The sequence below is a fragment of the Cheilinus undulatus genome, linkage group 1 (assembly GCF_018320785.1).
Source record: "Cheilinus undulatus linkage group 1, ASM1832078v1, whole genome shotgun sequence".
Lineage (NCBI taxonomy): Eukaryota > Metazoa > Chordata > Actinopteri > Labriformes > Labridae > Cheilinus > Cheilinus undulatus.
The window spans coordinates 7,613,811-7,640,448 of NC_054865.1; the positions used below are offsets into that span (position 1 = coordinate 7,613,811).

The 26,638-nt window shown below is 39.6% G+C and overlaps 1 protein-coding gene across 1 annotated transcript in view; it reads right to left on the reverse strand.

Moving 5' to 3' along the window:
- large2 (LARGE xylosyl- and glucuronyltransferase 2) overlaps positions 1 to 23,553 on the reverse strand; it is a 165,037-nt gene extending 141,484 nt beyond the window's left edge. The window contains exon 1 of the mRNA XM_041790494.1: positions 23,118 to 23,553. The gene's annotated coding sequence lies outside the window, so the exon portion shown is untranslated. The remainder of the gene's footprint in view (positions 1 to 23,117) is intronic.
- Positions 23,554 to 26,638: the final 3,085 nt, after the last annotated feature.

Sequence of the window (26,638 nt, forward strand, 5' to 3'; positions counted from 1 at the left end):
CTAAAAAGGGTTGCCATGTCTGTCGCTCCAAGGGCGGTCCCTAGGGATGGGTACTTTTCACGTTTGAACTAGTACGGTACCGATTCCCGGTACCTGTGAACCGGAACCGGTAAAAAACAGGTACAGTTTTGTAGTAGCCTAGTCAAAGTCTGGACTTAAATCTGATTGAGATGCGCTGGCATGACCTAGTACAGGCTGTTAAGGCTGGTAAACCCTCTAATATGGCTGAATTAACAATTCTGTAAAGAAGAGTGGGCCAAAATTCCTCCTCAGTGATGTGAAAGACTCATTGCCAGTCATCGTAAGTGTTTGCCTGTAGTTATTGTCACCTAGGGTGGAACAACCAGCTCTAGGGAGTAACTGCTTTTTCTCATAGGGCCAGGTAGTTTTGGATCGCTTTATTAAATCTACTCAGATTTTTGTTGTCTAATGTTAAAAATCTGATGATGGTCTGAAGATTTCAGTGTGACAAATATGCAAAGAAATAAGAAAAAAGGAAGTGGGTAAAGATTTTCCACAGCACCGTATCTCTCAATCAAAACTTAGAAAGGGTTCATTCAGTAATAAAAAATGTTTGAAAGCATAATGCACACAGACGGATTACATCCCAGAACTAAATCTGGTTTAAAAGGTCCCTGCCAGGGTTAATTTATGAATGGTCGAATTGCCCTGCATCCTACGTCCTCTGCTGAGCATCACGACTGAATCACTTCCTGAAAAGTCCAGTCTGCTTCACCTGAATCCGAGTCCGTATTGATTTCACATTTTAAAAAAAACAGTTTTAAAAACAGCGGCAGCACAGTCAGAGGAGGGAAAACTCACTGGGCTGGAGTTAAAGTGCAGAAAGAAGAGACGTGTAGAGACAATACTGTAGAGTCAAAGCTTCTGGCAACTGCCTCCATTAAAAGAAAAGTCAGTGTGGGAGAGTATGTGCGTGAATGCAACGTGTGTGCAAATGGCGAGTGTGTTTCTGTGTGGTTAAATCTGTGAAAAGCTCGGCTGGCTAATGTCTCTTTCTGCTTGGTCAAACACATTATTTATTTCTCATTGTGTGTGGCCACAGGCCGTAAATAAATCTGTAATCACCCACACAGCCGTCAGGTGGGGTTAATGGAGAAACCATTAGTAGGAGAGGAAAGTGAAGCTGCAGATGGATGGATGGACGGATGTATGTGTGTATGGACGGATGACTGGATGGAATGGGTGAGGAAGAAGAAAATGAAGAAAGAGGCGGAGCCCGCAGCCGTGGGCATAATCAGCAGATAACAGTCGTTAATTTAGCTCATTATGAATGTGTCGGCACCCTGCTGCTCAGAGATAGGTCGGCAATTAAAACAGGATCATCTGAAATAAAGGAGGATATTATCATTAATATGGATAAGAGTGGATGTTCTTTTTGCCCACAAATTCAACAAGAAGACCAAAAGCAGCAAAGTATTTTTCAGTCTCACCAATATTTGGTTCAGTTTTAAAAGGTGAGAAAGCCATGCATGAGGAGGGACTATTTTCAGAAGCGGATTAACCCGTATCTGAGGCTCTAGAGATTCTTCTGGTTACAAACCATTCCATATGAGATTGTGCTGTGCATCCTCACTAGTGTGCCAACAGTTTGATTTGTTTCATACCAAATTGCATCGTGACAGGTTGCATATTGCTTTTCCATCAATAAAGATAAGCAGTCAGATAATATGCAATCACCTTTTATGCTCATTAGAAATTAGAAATGCCTTTTTACTGTAAACCAGGAGTTTATAAAATGTGATGCTGACTTCCCCTGGGGCCACCAGATGACTAAAAGGGAGTCATATTCTTAGACATGGATGATACTCTGTATTATTTCACAGTATCACATTAGCCTCTCAGCCTCTCGCAGTCATGTTTGCAGTTCAGAAATATTCTGACAGGAGCCAAGAGTGAAGCACACAGCAAACGATGCACTGCTATACTGTTAGAGGAGAGGGGAGAAACACCTGATAAAAATAAATAAAATTATTTTCAAAATTGTGAAGGTGTTGTTAAGTATTTAATACTTGCAGCTGGTATCAGTGAATACCCAAATATAAGCTCTCAAATGTCAAAAAGCAAGTGGGGGGCACAGAACATTATCTATTTTAGGGGAGACTCATGAATGAATAAATACAGTACATTGAGGAAATATTCAGACCCCCTTCTCTTTATTTTGTGATTTTGCAGCCTGATGATACAGTCAACAAAATTAATTTTATCCTCATTAATCTAAACTCAGAACCACATCATGACTAACCTTGCTAAGCAGATGGATTCACCTGTTTCTGTGTTTCTCACTGGCAATGCTCCTATCTGAACAGTTTGGGCCCGGTTAGAAAGTTAAAGGACCAATCAGCGTCGAGGGGCAGTACTTTTGGGCGTGGCGGAGTCGTGACATAAGCGAGCAGTAACAAGAGGCCGGTGCAAGTATGGTGAAAGACATTAGCATCAATGTTGCAGTTTTATCAGAACTTGATGACATTTCTCCGATAAAAGAACAAAGAACAGCAGTGAGCTGTTTTCTTTTCAAAAAGATAAAAGTCCTGTACTAACATGTCTGCAGTTGCCATGGTTCGTGTTATGCAGCCACCTATGGAATATTTTTGACGGCAGCGGCGCACCTTGGTTTGGGACTATGTCGTCACATGTTCTGTTGCTCTGATTGGCCTGTAAAGATGTGACAGACAGAACATTTATCCAATCACCCTCCGAGTTTTTTTCAAAGGCTCTGCCCTTTTCAAAACAGAGTCTTTGGAAGGTTTTCCTGATTGGTGTGTGAAACAAATCCATCTGGTGTGTCAGGTTACATCATGACAACATAACAACAGAATTTCTAAAAAAATGCAAATGTATACGTCACACTTAAATAAGTATTCAGGCCCTTTGCAAAAAAAACCTGTAAATTTAGCTCAAGTTCCTCCCATTTCTCTTGATCTTTGCTGAGATGTCTGTACACCTTGATTGAATTCCACCTGTGGTAAATCAAACTGATTTAGAAAGGCCCACTCCTCTCTATAGAAGGTCTCATATCTGACAATATATATCAGAGCAAAAATCAAGCCATGAGATCAAAGGAACTGCCTGTAGAGCTCAGAGACAGGACTGTTGCAAGGAACAGATCTGAGAAAGGCTGCAGCACTGAAGGTTCCCAAGAGCACAGAGTTGCCTCCATGATTCCCATATGAAAGAATTCTGGCACAACCATGACTCTTCCAAGAGCTGGTCCCCTGACCAAACTGAGAAATCAGGGGAGAAGGACCTTAGTAAGAGAGCTGGCCAAGAACCCGATGGTTACTCTGACTAAGCTCCAGAGATCCTGCGTAGAGACGGAAAGTTCCAGAAGGACAGCCATCACTGCAGCCCTCCACTGATTTGAGCTTTATGGAAGAGTGGCTAGACTGAAGCCTTTCTTCTGTGCAAAAAAAGCCTGCTTGGCTTCCATGTGGAGTTTTTTGCACACTCCAAGCAGACTGTGGCATCAGGCTGCAACATAACAAAACTGGAAACAAGTGGAGGGGGTGTGAATACTTTCTGAATGGTTAGCCAGCCATGACTGGAAAATCCATAAAAAAACATCAAAATAGAACAATTATGGGGAATCAATGCAGAAGCCCAGCCATATCACTACGTGTCGTAGAAATGACTTACACATGCATTCTGTGCTCATTTTAAGAAACAAGCATGTCACACAGCCTGAATGTGGATAATTGATGTTTTTTCTATTCATCAATCAAGTTGAGTTGTAACAGACATCATTCATTGCTGTTATTAACTGCTGCACAGCTTCTATAATGTTAGAGTCCTCTCCTCTGAGCTGCAGGGAAATGTAAATACACATTAACCAAATGCTTGGCAGATTGTTTTAAAGAAAAGTTCATTTTACATGGACAGATACCAGTGAAATAAAGCTTACTATGGGCACATGAGCTGGTTTTGATTATAAGGAGGTGGAGCTCAACATCTGCTCCAATGGAAAATTCACTCGCCCTGAAAAGTGCATACACATGGATCAGAATTTGCTGACCACTGCTCATGTTTCACATCAAGAAAGTTTTAATAGATCGTAAATGCTGCTTTGAAATTGTCATACACCATTTTAAAGCCTTATCTTGTTCATGTGCAGCGTTTATAGATGATATTTCTGCTCTATCAGCAGTCTATGACAAAGTCATGCAGTAATTGGTTTAAAGGCCTCAGAATTTCACTGAAATGTCAGTCAGCACAATAAACTAATGTATAATATAATGTCATTTATATTGGTAGGGAGGTTTTTGGTCTCTAAAACATTAAAGCCAAAGAAAAGTAAGTAGTCATTTGCAAAGTCCTTAACAAAGGTAAACAGAAACACTCAGGGTTGGTTTTTCACTGAATGTGAATAAAAACACACACCAGACATTTTTAAATGGAGGTAAAGCAAAGAGGATTTTAGTTCTCCTTCAGAGTCACAACTTTGATGTTTGTTATCAAGAAGAGGAGGGAGAGAGCGAAGAATAATGTAATACAACACTATCAGCTATATGAGCGGCAGGGTACATTAAGACCCACTCAGCAGAGCTTGTAGCATTAATATTATACAGCATATACCTTTGAAATATTGATCAGCCACATTTTAATGGTTGGAACCACTTTTCTGTTCTGCAGATGGCAGAGCAGGAAGAACCCATTAAAACCCAGAGTGGAGATAAAACATGACTGTAGGTTCAAAGAAAGAAGGGTCATTATTCCTTATTTCATTATCAGAGAGTTGGATGGACAGAAATATATAACTCTCACAAAAAAAGCCTGAAAGTTGAGCCTTAAAATGTTCCAGTTGACTCTTGTGAGGTTTGATTAGAACCTGATGTCTTTAGCATGGATTCAAGACAACTGTTTTGCACAAAAACAGAAAATAAGGGGAACCAGCATTATTGAATTACAGTAGGAAACAATGAAAACATTTAAATACAACTGAAATGCACAAAGCTACGCAAAAACTACTAAAAAGCTGCAGGTCACATGCCAGGCCAGAAGAGGGTGGTGCAATTTTGTTATCAAACAACACAAACCTGAGTATTTAATCTCCCTTCTAGAGCAGCGAACCAGTGGTGAACTCACCATGTTTGAGGGTCAGGAGTGAAAATAATAAAAAGGGAACCTGCTGTATGTGCTGCGGCATCATTGCACAAAAGTTGTATTACATTTAAAGCAAAATACGAAGAAACCCTGGGTAAGATTAAATGTTATTATGTGATTATAATGATGACACCACTATAATTATAGAGATGAGCAATTATTTAAAATTAAGCCATTTATTTCACAAACTTATATAAAAGAGGAAATGTCACTGAAAATGACCTGAAGGAGCTTATAGCTCTTTTTTGCATTTTCTCTGCTATTGTATGTTTGCCAAAGAGAGCACTCTGGCTAATTTTCTTAATTTAGAGGAAAATAGAAGGCATATAGTCAGTTTTTCCCATTTAAAAGGCACCAAAGAGGACTTTTTGTTTGATGTTGTTCATTTAAAGCAGGTGTGTCCAAACTATGGCCCGGGGGCCAAATGCGGCAAGCAGCCCATTTTTGATTGGCCTGCAGTAAATTCTAAAGTAAAATGAAATATGGCCCACATTAAAACATGAAGCTTGTGCTTAACTTTATTGTACTTTTAAGTTTCAGCACAAGGCAGTGCTTCCATGCTAATTCTGTAAACAAACATTTTGACAAGAAGATATTTTGACTAATCATCCTGATGGATTATCACAGCAAATAGCAGCACCGGTAGCATTTCATGGGCCGAGCCAGTGGTAGCCGAGGCCAAACGGGGCCCTGGCTACTGAAATCTGATTGGCTCCTCAAAATCCTGAAAATTACCGTCTATTTGCCCTGTCAGCCATAGCAAGCCATTTAGGCGTACTCAGTCTCTAAACATGTATTAACTTACATTGCATTAGTCTTACTGAATTTAAAAATGACTATGAAAGTGGCCCCACTACCCCGATATATTTCAATGTGGCCCTCTGTGGAAAAAGTTTGGACACCCCTGATTTAGAGGGTATCAAAGAGGGCAATGCACTGGTTTTGTCCATTTTGGAGGGCCCAAAGAGAGCACTTTGTTCAATTTTGTCTGCATACATTGTACCTATTAGAGCACCTCATCATAGTTATCTATGTTAGCTTGTTTTTGTAACGTTCTGAACTTTTACTTGTATTAAGGTAAGCACAAAAACTGTAGCAGTGGAATCTAGTGAAAACATGTTCTGTGGAGTGACGAATCACACTTCTCTGTTTTGCAGTCGGATGGGTGAGTCTGGGTTTGTCGGATGCCGGGAGAATTTTACTTGTCTGTAATGCTATGCCCCGAACTTTTTGGCAACAGTCTGGGGAAGGCCCTTATCTACTCCAACATGACTGTGCCCCAGTGCACAAAGCAAGGACTATAAAGACATGGTTTGATGAGTTTGCTGTAGAAGAACTTGACTGGCCAGTACACATCCCTGTCCTCAACCCCTCTGGGAACCTCTGGGATGATCTAGAGATTGTGAGCCAGGCCTTTCAATCAATCAATCATTGTTCATATAGCACCAGTTCATAACCTAAGTTATCTCAAGCTCTTTACAAAGAGGGCAGGTCTGGACTGTACTCTCTGATTTGGCCTATTATAACAGACCAGTGTTAATCATTAATATCACAATAAAGACTATTCCCTATTATCAGAAGACCAGCATTAATTTATTATAGCAGTGAGGGCATATTACTCTTGGATTCAATGAAACTGTTTTAGTAATGAATAGGAGAAGATGTATAACATTTTGCCAGCTTTTACTTATTTTTATTGCCACTTTCACCTCTTAGATTGTGGCTCTTGCAAAGGTATTTTTTCTTTGGTTGAGCAGGGGTGAGTAACACTGTTCTAGATACTTAAAAACATTAACAAAATGGAGAATGAGTTTTATATGTGGCTATGAAAGTGTGTTGAAGTAACAGGAATTTTGACAACCTTATAGCACAAAAATCCTTAAACTTGAGCTAAAAAATGATCAATGAAGGAAGAGTGAGATGGAGTGTTCTGTGAAAGTTGAACTGAGATGAATTTAATGTGCTGGAGGTTGAATAAAACACTACTGGTAGCTTTATTTTGACATTAAACAGAAAAAGAGAGAAACCACAGATAAAAACAGTGATACTTCTGATACTTCACTAAAATGATGGTTCATTAATTCACTTGAGAAGTGATTGCTATCATGGATAGCTTTGGAAAGCTCTAGGCTAAGTGTGTAACCCTAAAGCTCCAAATATTAGAGGTAAGTTTAAGAGACAAACTAGAACATGGTATCTTTTTTTTCATTCAGGCAAATTCTCATGAAGAAAATCAATGATAATTTAAAAGAAAGAGACGAATATGTGAGTTTGAATCTAAAAACCTCAAGAAAAAGGAGATGAGGGCAACTTCAGTGAAGACAGGATTGTAGTGTGAGAAACTTTGAGAATCTTCAGTGACTTTAAAGCTCTAAAAGGCTTAAAAGCCTTGGATTATAAACCTGGTCTGATCTATTTACTTCCTTACAGAAATCAATAAAATATTGACCTTAGACTACATTCATCTGAGAGCCAAATGGTGGTTATGTAACGTCTTGCTCTCAACACATCAAAGGGCACTGAGTACATCAGGTAGGGCTGCTCTCACATACTGAACATGAGCTCACAAAAGACTTTCTATTGTGGAGGAAACTATTGTCTAACTTGTCTGCGCTTAAAAACTTTGAATTAAAAAAAAAAGTAGTCAAACAAGCACGACTACCGGTAGTTAAATACTATTTAGAGCTGGGGTGATGGATCAGCGTAATCAATGTCATCGATGACTAGGGATGGGAATCAGTCATTTCTATTGATACTGATTCCCTTATCGATACCCCTTATTGATCCGAGCCCTTATCAATACCACTATCGATACTTTTCTATGGTTTCATGGAAAGACAAATGAGTAAGAAAATCTATACCAGAAATGGGCTAAGATGTGTGGTGACTAAGTTAAAAAGTTATGACTCAGTCTGTCACGATTTTAAACCCTCTAATAAAAATGTTCTTCATATTCACAACTGCATTTATTGAAGTTTCTTGTGAGAAACTACATTTTCCCATTTTTTGATAGTTGAACATATATTATGTAGAATACAGTCCTCAAATTTACTGAGGTTACCTGAACGCATCATATTTTCCATCTTAGCTTGATTCCACCACAGATGTCTACACTGGATTAATATTTTTAACAAACAGGACTTGCGACAAAGTGTGGGATCACTTTCAGCGTTTATCTGAGCAGCTGAATAAGAAAACTGTCCTGGAGCAGCTGAAGAGAGTGGTATGAGTGCCTGTTACTCCCAGTGCAGGCGGATGTGATTGAGTCTTTTTCCTCAAACTGAAAGTTTAAGGAACATTCTGGTTTAATGTGATGCACAATACTGATGTGCTTTTATTTTACATTCCCCTTGCAAGAACTGATGCATGTTTTTACACCAGTTGAGTCTTAAAATGATTTTACATCACAGAGCCTGTGAGACTTCATAGCAGTATCAATGAGCTAAAACGTAATTAATTTTCAGGTATTTGAAAAATAAAGAACCAGGTTGTTTGATCTCCATCCCTATTGATGACATAAATATGTCGATTCACGTCCTGTGCATTGATTCTTCATAAGTAGGAAAATGGCTGCACCCAATAAGAGCATAACTCTGCTGAGGACAAGCTTATGCAGGGAAAATCCTGACTTTCTCTTGTCTAAGGTTTGGGAATACGCTAAACCAGGAGTGTCCAAACTATGGCCCAGGGGCCAAATGTGGCCTGTCTTCCAATCCCAATTGGCCCGCAGCAAATTCTAGAAATAACATGAAATATGGCCCACATTTGAACATTTGTAGCTTTTGCTTGACTGTATTGCACTTTGTAGTTTCACCACAAGATGGTTCTACCATGCTAAGGCCCCGTCCACACGGAAACAAACTCAGGTGTACAAAAAACTTGCACAAAACTTTTATGTCAGATCGGCATTTCATCCACACGGAAACGGCGTTTCAGGTGACTGTAAACGATACTTTTTGTAAACGGGTCACAGAGTGCATAAATCCGCAAATGACTACTGTTTCATCTCCGTGTGGACGGCTATCCACATCGTTCTTGAAATGATTACGTTACACAGCGTATCTCCCTTAAGGCGCATGCGCACGTCCAACAAAAACATTAATGGTGGACTACAGGGGTTGTGTTCGTGCTGCAGAAGATACTGATCTTGTTATGGCTTTTACAGCAAAATCTGATGCTCCTTTACCACCACCGCAAAACGCATAAAGCATATGTTTTTAAATCCAACGTGGAGAACAACCAGAAGGACAACTAGAAGAAAGTTTGTGTCAATTTTATGTGATATTCTTCTTCTCCTTTTGTGCATTTCCGTGGTAGTGTGATTGGATGAACGTTCTGTCACATCTTTACAGGCCAATCAGAGCAACAAAACATGCAACGTCGTAGTCTCTACCGAAGAGTAAACTCCATAAAGAACTGTATAACGTGAACCATAGCAACTGTAGACTTTTGTCATTTCTGGAAAGAAAACAACTCACTGCTGTTCTTTGTTCTGTTTTCTAATGAAGAAATGTCATCAAGTTCTGATAAAACTGACACTTTAACAGCATCCATGCTAATCTCTTCTGCCATAAATGCACAAGTTGAGGATTTAACCGCTGCGAAACAATCAGAAAATTGCATCACTGCCTTGTTTGTTTATCTCTCTCCATCTTGGCTGCCCACCATTTCTAGCTCATTTTTCTACTCCCTCTACTGCCCCACCCTTGCAATTCTCCAACCAACAAGAGTTTGATCAGAAGAGAGCTCACTGACCAGCCAGTCAACCTACCAACTTAAAGGCGTCAGCCCTAGTGCAAAGTTTGAAGAAAATCCCAAAGAGTTTTAGAGATGTGGCGTTCATTAGAAGCACCCAGGCACCCTGAGGGCTGAACGACCCCAAACACGACACCCCCAGCCTTGGCTACAGCCTGCACAGAGGCTTATAAACCCCAATGTCAGGTTCATTTTGTTGACTGAGAGGTGGCTTTTCATTCCACAAATTGAAGACTTTCCTCTAGAATCTGTTTGTGATGATAAAAAATGGATAAACAGAGCTTATTACTTCCTTTCAGGCGCTCACAGATTTCATTCACACGCTCAGAAGAGACTGCTGTCTTGGTTCAATATTTAAAAGGTCAGAAGAGAATTGGAGCACAAACAGGAAGTGTTAACTTGTTCAATATTTAACCAAAGCCATTCTCCTCCTCTGACATTAAGCAAACTGTTTTGGCACTTTTGGGAACAAACGAGAGACTTAAAATGTCAACTCCTATCTTCAGTGTCATTTAACGCCCGACGTCTACCATCTGCAGTGACCTCCTCCCTCTCCGACAGGGCGGTGCAGAAACAAAACGCTGACTGCATCTGAAAACACCAACAGTGCCAGGGAGAATAATTCATGTGGCAAATATGTTTACCCCAAAACATGTTTGGGAAGACAAACGTGCATTATTCAGCAGTGAACAAAGACAGAGAAGGGAGAAGTCAGAGGAAATTAAAGAAGACTCCATCAACTGATCCAAATCTGGTGACCCTTTGTTGGCTCTCTAATAGGTCCACTAACCCACAAACCAGAGACCCCATCTTGATGCAACTATTGCTACTTCTGGCTACCAGGGATGTGAAAATGTGGCCTTATTTTTGTTACTAAAGGATGTGTTTTGGGCGTCTGCAGGATTGGCTCATCTTCAGCTCTGTGGAAGACCACTGCTAAATCGACCCACCCACCCATCACCCTTCATCTGACTTATTTCAAATCTCCTCCCTATAAAGGACCAAATATATTCAGTTTCTGGACACAACACAGAGTTTCAGCTTTTGACAGAATAAAATATGTATAAAGTAACTGTTTTAATCAACCACTTGCCTGACCTTCCCTTGAGTTTCCTGCAGATTTAATTGTTGAACATCTGCTGTTTTCCTCTTTGTCTCATTCTCTGGATTTTATTTTTATTTCTTTTCCACAGCCTCCACCACCCACTCCTCCTTTCTCCTATTCTCTTTCTTTATGAGTAATTACCAACTCAGCCATCTGTCGCCCACGGTAACAGGTCACAAGGTACCCCGGACCGATCACAATGACCATCGACTGTGAGCCGTAATCATATGTACACAAACGGCCCTGTAATTATCCGCTCGGTTACTCTGAGCAGTGAGTCATCGCATGTTCCACAGTGGTAATGGTTTTTCTCCTAACTGGTTAACCAGGGCTTTTAAAAACATTCAAGCACCACATAAACACACAAACACAGTCACTATATGACCACCATGTTTCAACAGTTTCACATTAGGGACTCTGACAGTGTGGATAGGGATGGAGATCAAAACTCCAGACCCATAAGGATCAAGTCTAGCATTATTTAAAAGAAGTCCCAGATAAAGATATAAATCTGTCAATGCTGCCATCAAGTCCCAAGGATCTTGAAACATGATGTTGTGAACTTGTCTTCTGCTGCAGGACAGTCATTCTCCTCCACTAAACTCAGCCGAAGTAAGATAACCAAGACCATGAAGTTAACCCTGTTAGATAAAAACAGTAATCCAGTGTTGAGAACTGTCAGGATGAATCTAGTCAGCTATGGAAAGGAGATGAAATAAAGTTACACTATGATGTAACAAAATTACTATCCGGGCATAGGAAAATATAATGCTTGCGTGATGATGGCTGATCCATGATGCTTTCTGGCGAACCAGTCTGCATTCACACCAGTTTAAGCAAAACCAAAGTTGGAGGAAGTTATTCCATGTAACTCAGGCCAAACCTTGCAAAGCAGATGGATTTGCCCGTTTCCTTGTTTCTCACTGGTGTATCCATCATGCAAAAGCTCTCATCTGAAAAGTTTGGGCCCGGTTACAAAGTGACAGGACCAATCAGCGACAAGGGGCAGTATTTTCAGGAGTGGCAGAGTCGTGACGTAAACAAGCAGTGACAAGAGACCGGTCCAATTATGGTGGAAGAGATAAGCATGGATGCTGCTATACTGTAAGTTTTATCAGAACTTGACGACATTTCTTTGTTAAAAGAAGAACAAAGAACGGCAGGGAGTTGTTTTCTTTTCAAAAAAGACAAAAGTTGTGCGCTGACATGTCTACAGTCGCCATAGTTCACGTTATGCAGTTCTCTATGGAGTTTACTCCTTGGTAGCGGCTATGTCACGTGTTTTGTTGCTCGGATTGGCCCGTAAAGATGTGATAGACAGAACGTCCTTTCAATCACTCTATGAGTTTTTTTTAAAGGCTCTGCCCTTTCCCAAACACTGTCTATGAGTGGTTTACCAGATGGATTAACTCAGGCCAGCAAAAAGGCGGATCGCATTGATTATCTATCAGCTATTGTTCTGTTACTTCTGAATTCTGTTGACTCCCAGATCGCAACCAAACATTTTGTCTCCTCAGCAGAACACTTTTTCTCCATTTTCTGATTGGCTTCACAACCCAGAATACAACATGCCCACTGATAAAGTCCTGGTTCCCAAAGAAGAACCAACTATTTTTTGGCTTTTAAAACCAATTTTTCAGGCTCCAAACTATTTTTTAAGGTCATGCCCTTACTATAACTTTGTATCGGATGTTTCCCAGATGAATATGAAATATATCCATGCTATGGATATCTGAAACAGTTTATCTGGTGTGCCTGTTTCATTGTGTTGGAGTTTTATTTTTCTTTTATTCTTAATCAAACAGATATGCCAGTTTTGTTAAAACGTATTTATCTACAGGCAACTGGATATCTTTTCCGTATTAACAGAAAGAGTAGACAGCAGTATTGATAAGGAGTCCGATGCACAGATTATTATCAGCACTCGCTGATATCAGCTCTGGTGTGAAACATCAGCCATCAGCAGTTTAATCAGTTTAATCCTGGCATCAAATAACTAACTAACTAAATGCTGAATGAAAGATGAGGTTTTGACTGAGAAGAGGAAGTCACCTGCTGGACAATCTCCAACCTGTTTGATTGTCAAATATGATGGATACTATTAACACAGTTGGGTCCGCTGAACCAAAAGAAATGATGAAAAAATGTTGGTGTTGGTATCACCAGTTGGCTTAAATGTGATTGTCAACACTGATATTAGTACCACCCCCAAATTTTCCTGTTCTTATCATCTTTAGACTCGGATAATTAGGGAGTATTCATAAAGGTGTCAATAGCAAAAAAAAAAATGTAATAATCCCCATCTACAATTCTGGATACAGGAAAGACAAATTGCAAGCATAGGTATTTTGTAAAGCACGAAAAACAGCCAATAGAAATAAAACTTGTGTGCTGTAGCTAGTCGGACTTGGATGTAAAGTGATAATGGTCTATGTTCTTACTGTGCCAAAGTGGACTGAATCACACCAGAATACTTGGTGGAAACATACCAGACACGAGTATCGTCTGACTCTGCTTGAACCCACCCACTGAGCTGGGCTTCCTGTCAGCTAAGCTAGCACTAAAGCTAGCCTTCTGGTTGAGAGATACAGTAGGTAGCATCTACCTGTCAAGCTATCTGCCAATCAAATAAGACGAGCCAATCAGTGCGCAGTGAGGTTTTTCCAAAATATAATCGAAACCACTGTGGTACAAAAAAATGCACCCCCATATGGTGTGTGCTCATGATGACATTAGCTAATGAGACGCATTTCATTTTGTGAACCAGGCTGTAAACTATTTTTATTTTTAGTGTAAAAAATGGCTTTTTAACAAGTATAGTGCTTGTGAATTCTGGAGTTCCTGCAGGAAGCCTCAAGTGGACACTCGCCCTATTGGAATCTTTTTGCACTTCTGCATTGGCTTCATTTTTCAAGATTGGAGGTTGCTGCTTGGTTTCTCCCCATGAGCATTTTAAATTTCATCTTAAGAGGCCATTTCTCTCAGGACACAAATGTCGCTCAATTTACACAGTTGGCAAAGTCAAAAGCACCACAAAATGTTGGCATTTTGGCATCGCTTCTCTATGCAGAAATCACTTCCTTGAGTTCTTCACTGTGATTTGAAGTCGTCTGAAAAATAAATATCTCCCTCTCACTCCTTGCAGCAGCTTTGGGAAGAAAATATGGCTATAAAATGCTTCTGTGTTGTTCATACGTGATAATTCTGGTAGTAAATAATGGATATTGTAACATTTCAAGCTCATGGCATCAAAAAGTATTGAAGTATCAAAACTTTTAACAGCCTTATCCTCCAGATATTAATTCTATGCATTGACACTGATGAAAATGTAAAGAAGTGTCCTCTGGTCCTCCACATGCTCAGTAAAAGTGCAGTGTAGTCTCCAATAAATCAGCCTGCTGAGTCCAGTATCAGCGGGGTTTCCTCCTCACAGCTGTACTGCAGCTTCCTCTCTCCCTGATAACACTCTGACATGCGCCGCTGATTCTCTCCACTAACCCCGCTCACCGCAGCATTAACATAAAGTGCTCGAGGTGAAGTGCGAGGCCCACTCATCACGAATTCCAATCGCACACTTGAGGGATTTCCAAGCGAATGTAAATGGCATTTCTCATTTCCTAAATCAGATTTCACACTTCCTGGACGGGTTAAGTGTGGAGTTCTTTGTGGTTGCAGCAGCAGCAAAGTGCTCCTACTGAGGATTTGGTGCGTGCTCTCTTACAGCGTGGCGCTTTTGCACGCCTTCGTACAAGAGATAAATATTTAAAAATGCTCTCTGAAACGTGTCTCACCTCTGTTATTACAAAGAGGGACATGAGAGCAGGAACAGGAGTAGACACGGAGGCCACAGGGAGCAGGAGGATTCTTTAAGAATTCTACACTTTTCTAAAAGATGGAAACAGAAAGTTCAGTGGAGAAAGGAAGGAAGCCAAATAATCCCATGATGCATTTCTCCTGCCAAATGGCAAACCGTGCAGGGTTCAAGAGTGAGAAGAAGCAGCAGCAATGTGTCAAAGAAGAAACAGCTGTTACAACGAGACAACAGAGGATTACACCGTTAGTGTGTGAGTGTGTCAGGTTGTTCAGTCTCCAAGTGGACTTGAGATTGTTACTAGTCCTCATGTTAAAGCACACAGAATCATTTTATACCAGCAGCTGCACTCATCTAGTTTTGTGTGTGTGCACTTTATTCAATGTTTGCACATTTTTCTGTATTGAAATGTTGCAAGAACGCCTTAAGAGGGCTTACTCTAGCTGTGCTGGTTCACACTGTGCATTAAAATCATGAACAGATTCCTCATATAGTTGCAGAATCTGATGCTTAGGGAAATCTTCTGATTTTTTCTGCAGTCCTACTGATAATTCAGTTTGTGTGTGATTTGTGTTTTTGCAGAAAAATATGCCCTCGTAAGTGCAAAGCACTGGCCATTAATCATTTTCAAAACCCACCAGCTTTTGTAAAAAAAATAAATAAATAAAAAAATACTATAAAGTTAATACAGGTGAAATTTTAACTTAAGGAGGACAAAACGTTAACTTTTCACTAGTTTATTTGGCTCTTATCAACATAAACAAACATGGTGTGAGTCAAATAAACTTCTGGAACTTTGTGAAGCAGAATCTCCCCCTCTAACCTTTAAACTTTTGTTCAGAGAGTGTTTTTTGGCTACATTCACACTGCAGGCCTTCTGATCTTTTTTCAGCTCTAATTTTTTTGTTTGCCTGTTGACACTACAGTCAACTTACAAAAGATCAGACACGTATCTGATTCAGAACCACAAATGAGAGTGGCCTGGATCTGATTCAAAAAGGTCAGATTCTATGTGACTTGGGCTGTTCACACTGTCAGAAAAAAAAATCAGATACGAGTCGTATGTGAGCAAAAAAATTGTGATTCAGGTCACTTTTAACTGCAGTGTGCACTGCCTAATTTCTCCCACTTATTCAGGATAAGTAGGGTCTGATAAGTTAAAACATCAGCCTTGTCTTTGAAAAGGACTTTCTTGGAAATTTTCCTGTCCAAAATCCAAACAAATTCCCAAAAATTTCATCGACTTTTTCAGTGAAATTTCTTAAATACTTTTCTATCATTTCTTATCCCATGAAAATTACCCCAACACTCTTGAAATAGCCCCAAATCTTACAAAGAAACGATCACAAAGCCTCGAAATTTGAAAAGAAATTTCCCCAAAAATCCCATGCAACTTTCAAGAAAACTCCCCAAACATCAAAGCAAAGCTCCCCCTTAAATTTCTTAGCAAATTATGGAAAAGTTTCATACATTATCCAAAATTCCATGAAAATACAACATCCAAATATCCATGAAATTCCAAAGGACAACCCCTACCCCAAAATTCCAATCCAACCCCCTAAAACTTAGAAACAAATTTACCAAATTCACATGAAATAAAAAAAAATTAAAAGCGATTTTCCCAAATCTTCCAAAAAAAAAATTCACTATATGCAAACATATCATATAAATTTGCATGAAAATACTGCATAAAAAGTGTCCAAACAGTTTCAAAAAAACAATTCTCCAAACATTTCAAGCACATTCCTTAAACTTGAATGGACATTCCATCTACCTCATTTACCATAATAGCAGAAATGATGGCTATGTTGTAGGAGAGCCAAAATGTAATGTCCTCATTTATGAATGCAGGGTCTTAGGAGATTAACTGACTCACCAAATAATGTTTGGTAATGATTTAAATTTCTATCCATCTTCATGAAGAGACTTCTGCATTAAAGTGCTGATTATAGTCAAGTTTTACAGCATGGCCTACAAAGATAGACTCACCAGATTCCATGACAGTCATCAAGGCAGATCCATCTTGCAAAGCTTCAAGCTGAAATGCTCATGCCCAGTCAGAGAATGACCAGACCAATCAGCATCATTTAAGGAGAAAGAGGCGGAAGCTAAAGGCGAGGTTTAGTTGTACTGCAAGCCCGTAAGTAATAGCATCTGGTGTAGAGATTAGTGTGAATTTATGTGGTATTTTATCAGAGCTGGACCACGTTTCTTTAACCACACCGAAAGCTTTTCATATGAAAATGCTTGTTTTCTTCTTCAGGACTGCTTGAACATCAGTTTGCAAAATTTATAAGCGAGGTTTAGTTGTATTGAAAGCCAATAGGAGTTAAAGCCACCAGTGGACATTTCTTTGTCAAAAGAAGAGCAAAGAAACAAACTGAAGGATTTTTTTGTGGAAAATGTGTTTTCCAGTACCTTAATCACCACGTAGTTACACAATCATCCACTAGAGGGCCTTTCAACATGACATTACAGATTGTAATGAAGAAAAAATGAGCAAAAAATAATCAATGTTAATTTGTTTTAACATTGTAAACTGCCACCTGCACCATTTAGAGGTCTTTAACATGTATTTCAGCACCATTGGTCAACAACAAAAACCATCCAAAGGTTAGAAAAAAAACTTGTAACAAAAATAAATTATGTTGTGCTGCTTATGGCGGGAATAACATGAATTATACTAGAAAACAGAAGACATTTCAGACAGCATTGGTAATGTGTTGTCCCTACACGTTGCTAGTCAAAAACACAACCCTCTCTGCCCTGGTGGAGCTGCCTGGGGTGCACGGGTACCAGCATGCCAGCTGAGACAGGAGGGAATACTTGGACAGTGGGCATTTCCAATCAAGACAGCGGGTTACTGTCGGTTGGCAGTGCTGTTTCACTTGTTGCTGATGTTCGATGCACAAAAAGAAAAACACAGGCCTAGCTTTTGAATATTAATGGGTATCAATTTGACCCCCAAAATTCATTCCAACAGCCCTAAACAGTCAGTTATTGATTATTTTGATCAAGAGAATAGGGATAAAGGTGTATGCAGGCTTTGTCAGGTCCTAGGTCATTTAACAGAAGAAGTGAGTGATAATACTCTGCTTAGCCTGCTGAAATAACCTGTAAAAGTGACTGAAACTAGTCTGGGTGGGACAAGATCTCGTCTCATAAGAGATGTTGTTGTGGGGAAAACTGTCTTTCCAGATTTAAAGGCTACATAGATGCAGAGCAGCAGCTGCCATGCTAGAATTCAATACTGAACTGGAAATCACTCATAAATGTGCCCTTTAACCTTTCTTCTGTTTGTTTTGCAGCTGGTGGATAAACAGAGCTGGTCCATGACTCATTCAGAAAAGACGTTTTTTTGCTCATATATTCTCATTACTTTCCTAGATATCAACCTTTTACTTTGAAAGCCCCAAAATGGCAACATTAATGCCCAAATGAGTCAATTTAGAGAGTTTTTGGTCAGTGTCTGAAGGCAAATGAGACGCAACTGGCTTTAAATGTATCCTAATAGTGTTAGGCTGCAGTGACATTTAAAATCTGACTCAGACAGTAGAATTATTGCATTGCTTTCCAAACACTATCTAATATTTCACAGAGAGCACTCTTACTGAGTTTAAGGGCATTGTTTATTTGCAGTTGATTAGCTGTTTATCCTTCTTGATGAAGCTGCTAAGTGTTGGGGACTTACACTCTTATTGTATCTCAGCCCCTTGGAACGGTGACTCAGCTCTGTGACCTTTGCAGCAGTCTTTAAGATGGAACGATAACCTCCCACATTTGATACAGAATGAATGAGCAACAAATAGTCCAGCCTTGAACAAACTGAATAGAAAAGAGCTTCTATGTAACGTGAAAACTGACACATGAGGTGATCGTCATAGTCAGAGCAAAGCCAACTGACTCTAAAGTCCCGCCCCTGCTGATGTTAGCACAACACAGCAGATTTCTACAAGTAGGTTGCTTCAGTAGGGTGAAGAATCGGGTTTTACATTCACTGCAGAACAAGTATCCTATAAATGAAACTGGTTTCTCTGATGGATATGTTTTCTTTACACAACAAAAATGTGTATGTGGGTCATATCAGCCCATAAAAGCATGCAGACCTTTGCGAATAAATGCAAACCTTTATTTCTGCTTTCTAATCAGGGGTGGGCCAATCCAAAGCTGGTATTAGATATTGTGTCTGATCCTGACCCAAATTGCTAGATCAGGTATCGGTGACAATGAGCTGATCCTCCAGGCCGCTCCATGCAGCTCAGTTCTATTCTACTCTGTGTTCACAGCAAAAATGTGTGCATGCTACGTCACCGCCAGCTGAGTGCAGGTAGGACTGTGCATTTTTGCCAATGTAGCATATTCCAACAACTTCCATAACTAGAAGCAGTGTGTGCAAGGCTAATGGTTTGAATGGTGATGGTTTAATGATGAGGCTTATCAGAGAAAGAAGGTGGACAAAAAGAAAGGAATGGAACTTTGTGTGCTACATTGCAATGATGCAAGAAACTTCCAGCAATGGTTTGAGAGCAGTGAACCATTGCAGTCAGAGTACAGTTTGCCATCACATACTTGCATACACTCTACCTGTCTTTTACAAGAATACTGAAGAACAGTCCTCAGCAGGGTTAATGGATGTCAACGCTTTGAGCGGCATCACAGATGCCAGGAGCTGTGACATTTTCTCACAGAGCAGCGCTAAAGCCGAAAAACCTCCACAGATCGCACACCAGCGACTTGATCTAAACTTCCATCAAGGAAATGTTTCATAAGCTTGCTTAAAGTTCATGGCATTTTAAGAGACAATGCCAGCAGCATGAAAAACCACAGACAACAAAGAAGTGCACAGTTTCAGCTGTTTTACTCATACAGTGCAGCTTGTAATCTCCCACAGTCACAGTGAACCCTCAGCGAGGACAGCAGCAGAGAATAAGTGATGCTGTTTCAAGTGGTTCACAGATTGCTGCGCAGATTGCGATAACAGTTTAGTCAGTCCATATGTATTTATTTCTTAAGTTATTCTACATAGTTGAAAAAAACCCTGATGCTGCCATACATATAAACAATCCCCAAAGTTATCCAAAGCCCAGTAACTAGACTGGTATCTGATTCAGGTGCAAGATAATGGATTTTTGTCGATATGCAACATGACTATTTTCAACCCAGTATCAACACTAGTATTTAAATGTAGTCCAGTTTTAAAACTTCACTCCTTAAACACAGTTTAAAGAGAATGGATGAAAACATAGATCTGATGGTTCAGATTGAAACTCCTCTAACCTACTATTTGTATTTCCTATATTTACAGATGATATATCAGTGGCAATTATGGGCAGACATTTTTACAACTGACTTTTTGAGCATGTATATGAGATTTGGGATTGGTGTTGCACATGAGCAGCTTCACATTGAAACTGCTGTTACAAGGAAGCTAGCATGTTCACATGCATAATTGAGTCGAGTTATGGTTATGCCAACCGTAGTTCTGCAGGAGCAGCTGGCTGTCTTAACCAGAAGATCGGGGTTCTACTCCCAGTTCCTGAAGTCACATGTCTATCTGTCCTTAGGCAAGACACTTGACCCCAATCCACTCCCACTACTGCATCAGGGATGTGTGAATATTGAGGATGTCTATGACTGGGATTATCTAATGTGGATGGCCACTATGTATATGGTAGGGGTGTAAAGGGACGTGTATTTGTACCACAGCCGTTCAGTACAGGCCTCTCGGTGCGGTACAGACGTGTACCAAAGGGATAAATGTTGAACAAAGCTCATACACTGATGGAAAACAAGAGAACAACTCACTGTCACACTGTCCTGACAACCACAGCAAACGACAGCAGCAGCCTGAATATTCCCAGATAAAAGTGTCCCGTTTAGGAACACTTTGTTTCCCAGTAAAATACAACAGTGGACAAAATCAACAACAGTAGCACTGACATTATTCAGCAGGTGTGTCGCTGACAGCATGTCATCCAGCGGACCAATCAAAGCACCGCTCAAACAAGAACATCACTGTAACGAGGAGTAACAACAAAAAGTCTCACCAGTCGGTTATCAATCTCCCATGATTTAAGATCTTTTTATGATAACAATTGTGCTCTGATTTTGTAAATCATATTAATTCTGAACGCGTACCTTCAACCGTCAGCCTCGGAGGAGGGGGAGAGGGGAATCCTTCGTGTCTGCAGCTGTGTCATAGGTAAAGTTATCTTCAGATTTCACACGGCTCTAACCTCTTTATCTGCCAAGATGGACTGTAAAAAGTTCTCACAAACTTGAAGTCCGTGTTGAAATTGGCAGGATAGACGTTAATTAGCATACTTAACAAGCTAACTTACTTGTATGATGTGTTCAAGTCGGCTGGGAAATTTTAGTGTTTAAAGAATGGGTAAAAATATGTCAATATATCAGTTAAAATAACCTAGTAATTCAAAAATGTATTTATTCATTAATATTTTTATTAATTGAAGACCTTTTGGAAGAAGGTTGCAGCATTATTAAGAATTTCAATGTAATTTATTCAGCCCATTTATTTTAATACAATTTAATACAATAACTAAAACATCTGTTATTTATTCGCTTTAATTACTGTACCGAACCGTGACTTCAAAACCGAGGTACGTACCAAACAGAAATATTTCCGTTGCACCCCTAGTATATGGGTAAGTATGACCTGCGATATGAAAAGCAATTTGAAAAGTGCTATACAGGCTCGAGACCATTTATAACTGGATAAGGCAATTTCACTGGACTACAATTCTGGTCCCAGTTTACATGCACAGCAGGAACATTGATTCATTGACAGTGGCATGTCTACCTCCACTATGGCGATGTGCCCTCTCTCAGCTGGTAACTATAAATCATCCTCCAGATGACGTTAACATGTTAGCTAGCGACCCACTCGAAACAGCTTTGCAACCCAATTTCGGGTCCCAACCCACCAGTCAAGAACCTCTAAATTATAAATCGGGCATAAAGCATTAGTCCAGGCAGGCCATGGAGTCAAGTGCCACCATATAATTGAGATCAGCTGATCATACATAAGCCCTCACCAGTTGACAGCCAGCTGACGGCCGCTCTTGGCACGCTATCGGCTTATCACACTCATACTGCAGTATTTTAAATGCTCCCCCTGCAAGTCGCTTCCTGCAACCCTCCTCCACCCCAGCTCCTCCTTTATTCTGATTCTGAATAAATGTTGTTCTGTTGTCATTGATGCCTGCGCGGCTCTGCTCTGCTCTGCTCTGGGATTTTCCTGCTTCTCTTCCTGCTTCAGGCTTTGGCAGACATGGGAAAGGCAGGAACGTGCGCTGCTCCTGCTTAATGCTGGGAGATCCCAGAACAGCCACACCGCCAAATTTAAATAAGAGCAAAAATAGCCAATTAATAACTGCTAATAAGGAAAAATATCTACAACCGCAAGCCATGCAGTGTTCTTGAACCACTGAACCAGTGGTCCAGCTTTCTGTTTCTTCTCGATCACTGAAACCCGACTTTAACACCAAAGGTCAGAAATTCAAAACCATGTTTTATCTGTTTCTGTTATAAATGGCTTATAAAAATCAGAGGAAGTAAGAGTAAGATGTGGAAATTTTTGATCCAGATGGATGAAAATGAAATAATTGACAAAGAGTTTTATTAACATGTCAAAAGCAACACAATCTGAACATTACTGCAAGAGTTAAAAAGAATTCAGAGCAGGAGACCGTCTGATTCTGTTTATGCACACTTCCCTGAGTTTACTGTCTAAACTGTTAAAGTGCGGGGAGGTTTTACATTTTCACTCTTATGTCTTTGTATTTTTTTCCATAAATTTGCAAAATGCACAACTATTTGTGACTCTGCTGTGGTAAAAAAAATATTGCAGCTTTTATGCATGCATGATTGCAAGTGTTAAGTGAAATACTGCATGGAGCAGAGTTGTGATAATCTTGTACACCTGCTCCCAGTTTCATGAGTCAATCTCAGATGGACAAAGATCATCAGTAATAGTTGTTAATGTTACTGATTTGTGTTATTAACCCATATTGTTAATATATTTGGCAGAATTCTCCCGTTACAGCAGGAGAGTGGCGTGTTAGCGTGTGCTGCAGAGGGGGGTTTCTGAACATGGCTCAGCAGATAAGAATGCAGCTCAGTTAGACCTTATCCAGCACACAGGTCACATGGAGCTGACTTAAACACACACTAACACACTTTAATGAGCAGAGACATGAACACAGTCCACACAAGGCAGAATCACACACTCATATCCTTGCTGTATCAAAGCTGGTTTGTGTGGTGTTGGACACAAAAAGAGCCAAAATAAGTAAAAATGTCCCTCACCTGTTTCTGTAGTTCTGCAGGCTGTTACTTCCACTCTTGCTCTGAAGCAGAATTCACTCCATATCCTAATCCAGTGTTTGAAAACCATTCACAAATCCATCCACAAAGAGGGAAAAAGCTCTGCAGGAAGATGTGGCATCGCGTCCAACCCTGTGTGATCTATGCAACAAACTGTCCTCGTGCGCACACAAACACGCATGCAGAGAGGACAGATCGAGGGAAGCAGGTGGTGAAGTAGAGAGGAGACTCGGCTGCAGAGCTCCAGAGGAAGAGGCTGACTCCACGTACAGTTCAGCCCCAGGATGGTGCACCCTGCCCGGAATGGAGGGGTGATGTCAGAGCCGGTCCGTGGATCGGATCTGTCCCTCTCCGGTAGATCTGGTGTTCCTCCGTGTACAAGCCTGTGTGCACTGTGAGGAGAACTCTCTCTCTCTGCTCGATCCGGTCAGATCTTCTGGAAAAATGAGGCTGAATGCAGCAGCACCACCCCCCACCAGGGTAGGCCCCGCCCACACGCCGGCTCAGCCAATAGGAGAGGACGATGTTCTTAATTCCTATCCTTTCTCTCCCTCTCCCTCTCCCTCTCACTCTCTCTCTCTTTCTCTTTTCTCCCTCTCACTCACACACACACACACACTAGGGCTGGGTGATACGGAGCCAAAACCATTTCTACATATTTTTTTTAGCTTCTATAGATAAACTATAGAACTATCTGTGTCTTTCCTGTAAATAAATAACAAATGGATGTCGGAATACCAGAATGAACTTTAATCTGATCAAATCACTGTTGATATCTGTTTGATACCACAGCAACAAAGATATGGACAAAAGTATGTGGCCACCTGACCATTACACCAGTAGGGACTATAATGACATTATATTCAAACACATGTACACTAATATGGAGCTGCACTTGTGATCAGTTGGTGCTGTCAATGTGTATGAATTACATCAGTAGCATTGGTGTTAGCGTCCTGGCTAACATTCATTTTAGAGCTCAAAAGTGTGTAAAGCTATTATTGGCTTCAGTGTTGAAATTATTTATTCGTGCTATTGTTTAACCAATTTCACATTTCTTCTACTCATTTCCCCACTTCTTTTTGCCATTTGAACAAATTTTTGTACTTTTTGCCCTGTAATTATTGTTTTGGTTTATTTGTTTGTTTGTTTGTTTGTTTGTTTTGTTTTGGGTTTTTTTGTTTTGTTTCGCCACTTTTAACCCAGTCTTTTTCCTGCGGGTTTTATTGCACTTGTTTTTGACTCTATTTCCACTTTTTGCCCTGGTTTTTATTTTTTTTAACCCATTTTGCAGCTTTTTTGCCACTTTTATTTTTTTGTCTGCTTTTTGCCCTGGTCGTTTTTTTTCCTTTTTTCACTTCTACCCATTTTTATTTTTACTTTTTGGCATGTTTTCTCTTTTTTTTTTTTTTTTTTTTTTGTCACTTTAACCCATTCTATGTCTACTTATTGCTCTGTTTTTTAAATTTTTTTATTATTTTTTTTTATTTTATTTTATTATTATTATTATTATTTTTTTTTTTTTTTTTTGCTGCTTTTTTCCATGGTTGTTATCCCTTTTTGCCACTTTTAACCATATTTTTTATTTTTGCCCTGGTTGTTACCTTTTAAGCCATTTTAACCCATTTTTACCCATCTCCTTTCTGCTTTTGCCACTTCTTTTTGTCTTTACATCATTTTAACACTTTTTGAAACCTTTTTTGCCAATTGTTGCCCACTTTTGGCACATCTGTTGGCCACTTTAAATCAGTTTTTTCTTGTTTTTGATCCTCTATTTTTGACCATTTTTACAAAGTTTTACCACTTTATGTCCAATTTTTTTTTTTGCCACACTTGACATTTTTTACCCATTTTGCAATTTTTGCCACTTTTTTCTTATTATTTTTTGACTCCTTTAAACCATGATTCTTTTTTCCCTCAGTTTTGCCACTTTTTAACCCATAATTGTAGCTTTTTTAAAACTAATGCCCCTTCTTTTTCCTGTCTTTAAACAATTTTTTGTACTTTCTTCGGGTCATGTCCTAATTTTTATGATTTCTCTTTGCCACTTTAAATCCTTTTCTCTTGTGTTTTTTCTTACCCCTGTTTTGCCAATTTCCACATTCCACATTTGTTATGGACATTTTTTTCCACACTTGCCACTATTAAACCTTTTTCCCTTGTTTACTACTGCTTTTTGACACTCTTAAACAATTTTATGTTTTTTTAACTCTATTTTGCCACTTTTAAGCCATATTTAAAGCATTGTTGCCACTTGTCTTTGCCACTTTAAATCAGTTTTTCTTGTTTTTTTATTTTAGCCTATTGTACCTCTTTTAACTTGGCTACTTTGTGCCCATTTTGCTAAGGTTATAGACTCTTTAAATAAAAACTAAATACTGAACTTAAAATTCTTCCATCCCAGATTTTTGAGTATAAATGCAGACTGTAAACTTCAGCCACCAGGGTTCTCTCAGTCAAAACAGTAAACAGAATGAAGAGCTGATCAGCGGTGCTCAGCTCTGCTTTTTCCGCTTTACTTCTTTTTTGGAATTGAGGAGTCCTTTTATAAAAATGGCACATCATAAGGAGTATTTACTGGACATAAAGTCAAATTTTTCATTTTATTCATACATTTTTCATAATAAGGGAGAAAAGCTATAAAGGTGCACTTCCATGTTTGCGCTGGAAGGGATTCTAGTCCGTGCATGTATTCTGGGAATTAAACTAAAAAACTGGGTTGCTGTTGAGTAAATTTGCCTCATGAGGCGCAATTTTAAATCAAGTCCTCAATTTAAACAAGAAGTCGTATTGAAAAGGAGGCTGTGGAGGTTGGCAGGACTGAGTTGGGGTGATTCTGTGTTACTGGGGTGAGTTTGGGTGATTGAGCTTGTAAAGGGACGTGTCTTGTCATGGTGGCTGATTTTCCCATTAGTTGCAAAATCAAGATTTTTTCTGGCTTTAAAAACTTTAAACTGAAAAAGGAAATATTCAAAATAATGCAAGACCTCAACCGAACATATATTCAGCATAAGAACAGTCATTTTTTAATTTACTGGCCATTTCAGTGCAAAATTCTCTGTATTGTAGCCTGAAATAGGCAGTAATGTCTCTGCTCTCAACATGAGGTCCGCCTCAAAGTCATTCTTTAGCAAGAATCAGAGCAAAGTGTTGTAAAAGTTAGCATGAGTTGTCTTAAAATACCGTCTCAAGTAAAAGTCATTGCACACCCAAATAATAACAGAGTAAGCACGCAGGCTTTGCACAAACAAATGAAAACTAGGCCTGTTAATATTAACGTGTTAACACTCGTGACTAATCTGGAAAGCTTAATGCATTAAAAAAATAATAACGCAATTTAATTATATGACTAAGTTTGACCACAACTTCCTCCCTTAGTCCTCCTGTGTGGATGTTTACATCCCTGGAGTGAAAAGGTTAAAGGCAGGTCAAACGCAGCCGGCAGTGATGAGTGAGGAGACAGACCCAGGTCTGCTTCACCGCAAATTTTGATTTAAAAAGCT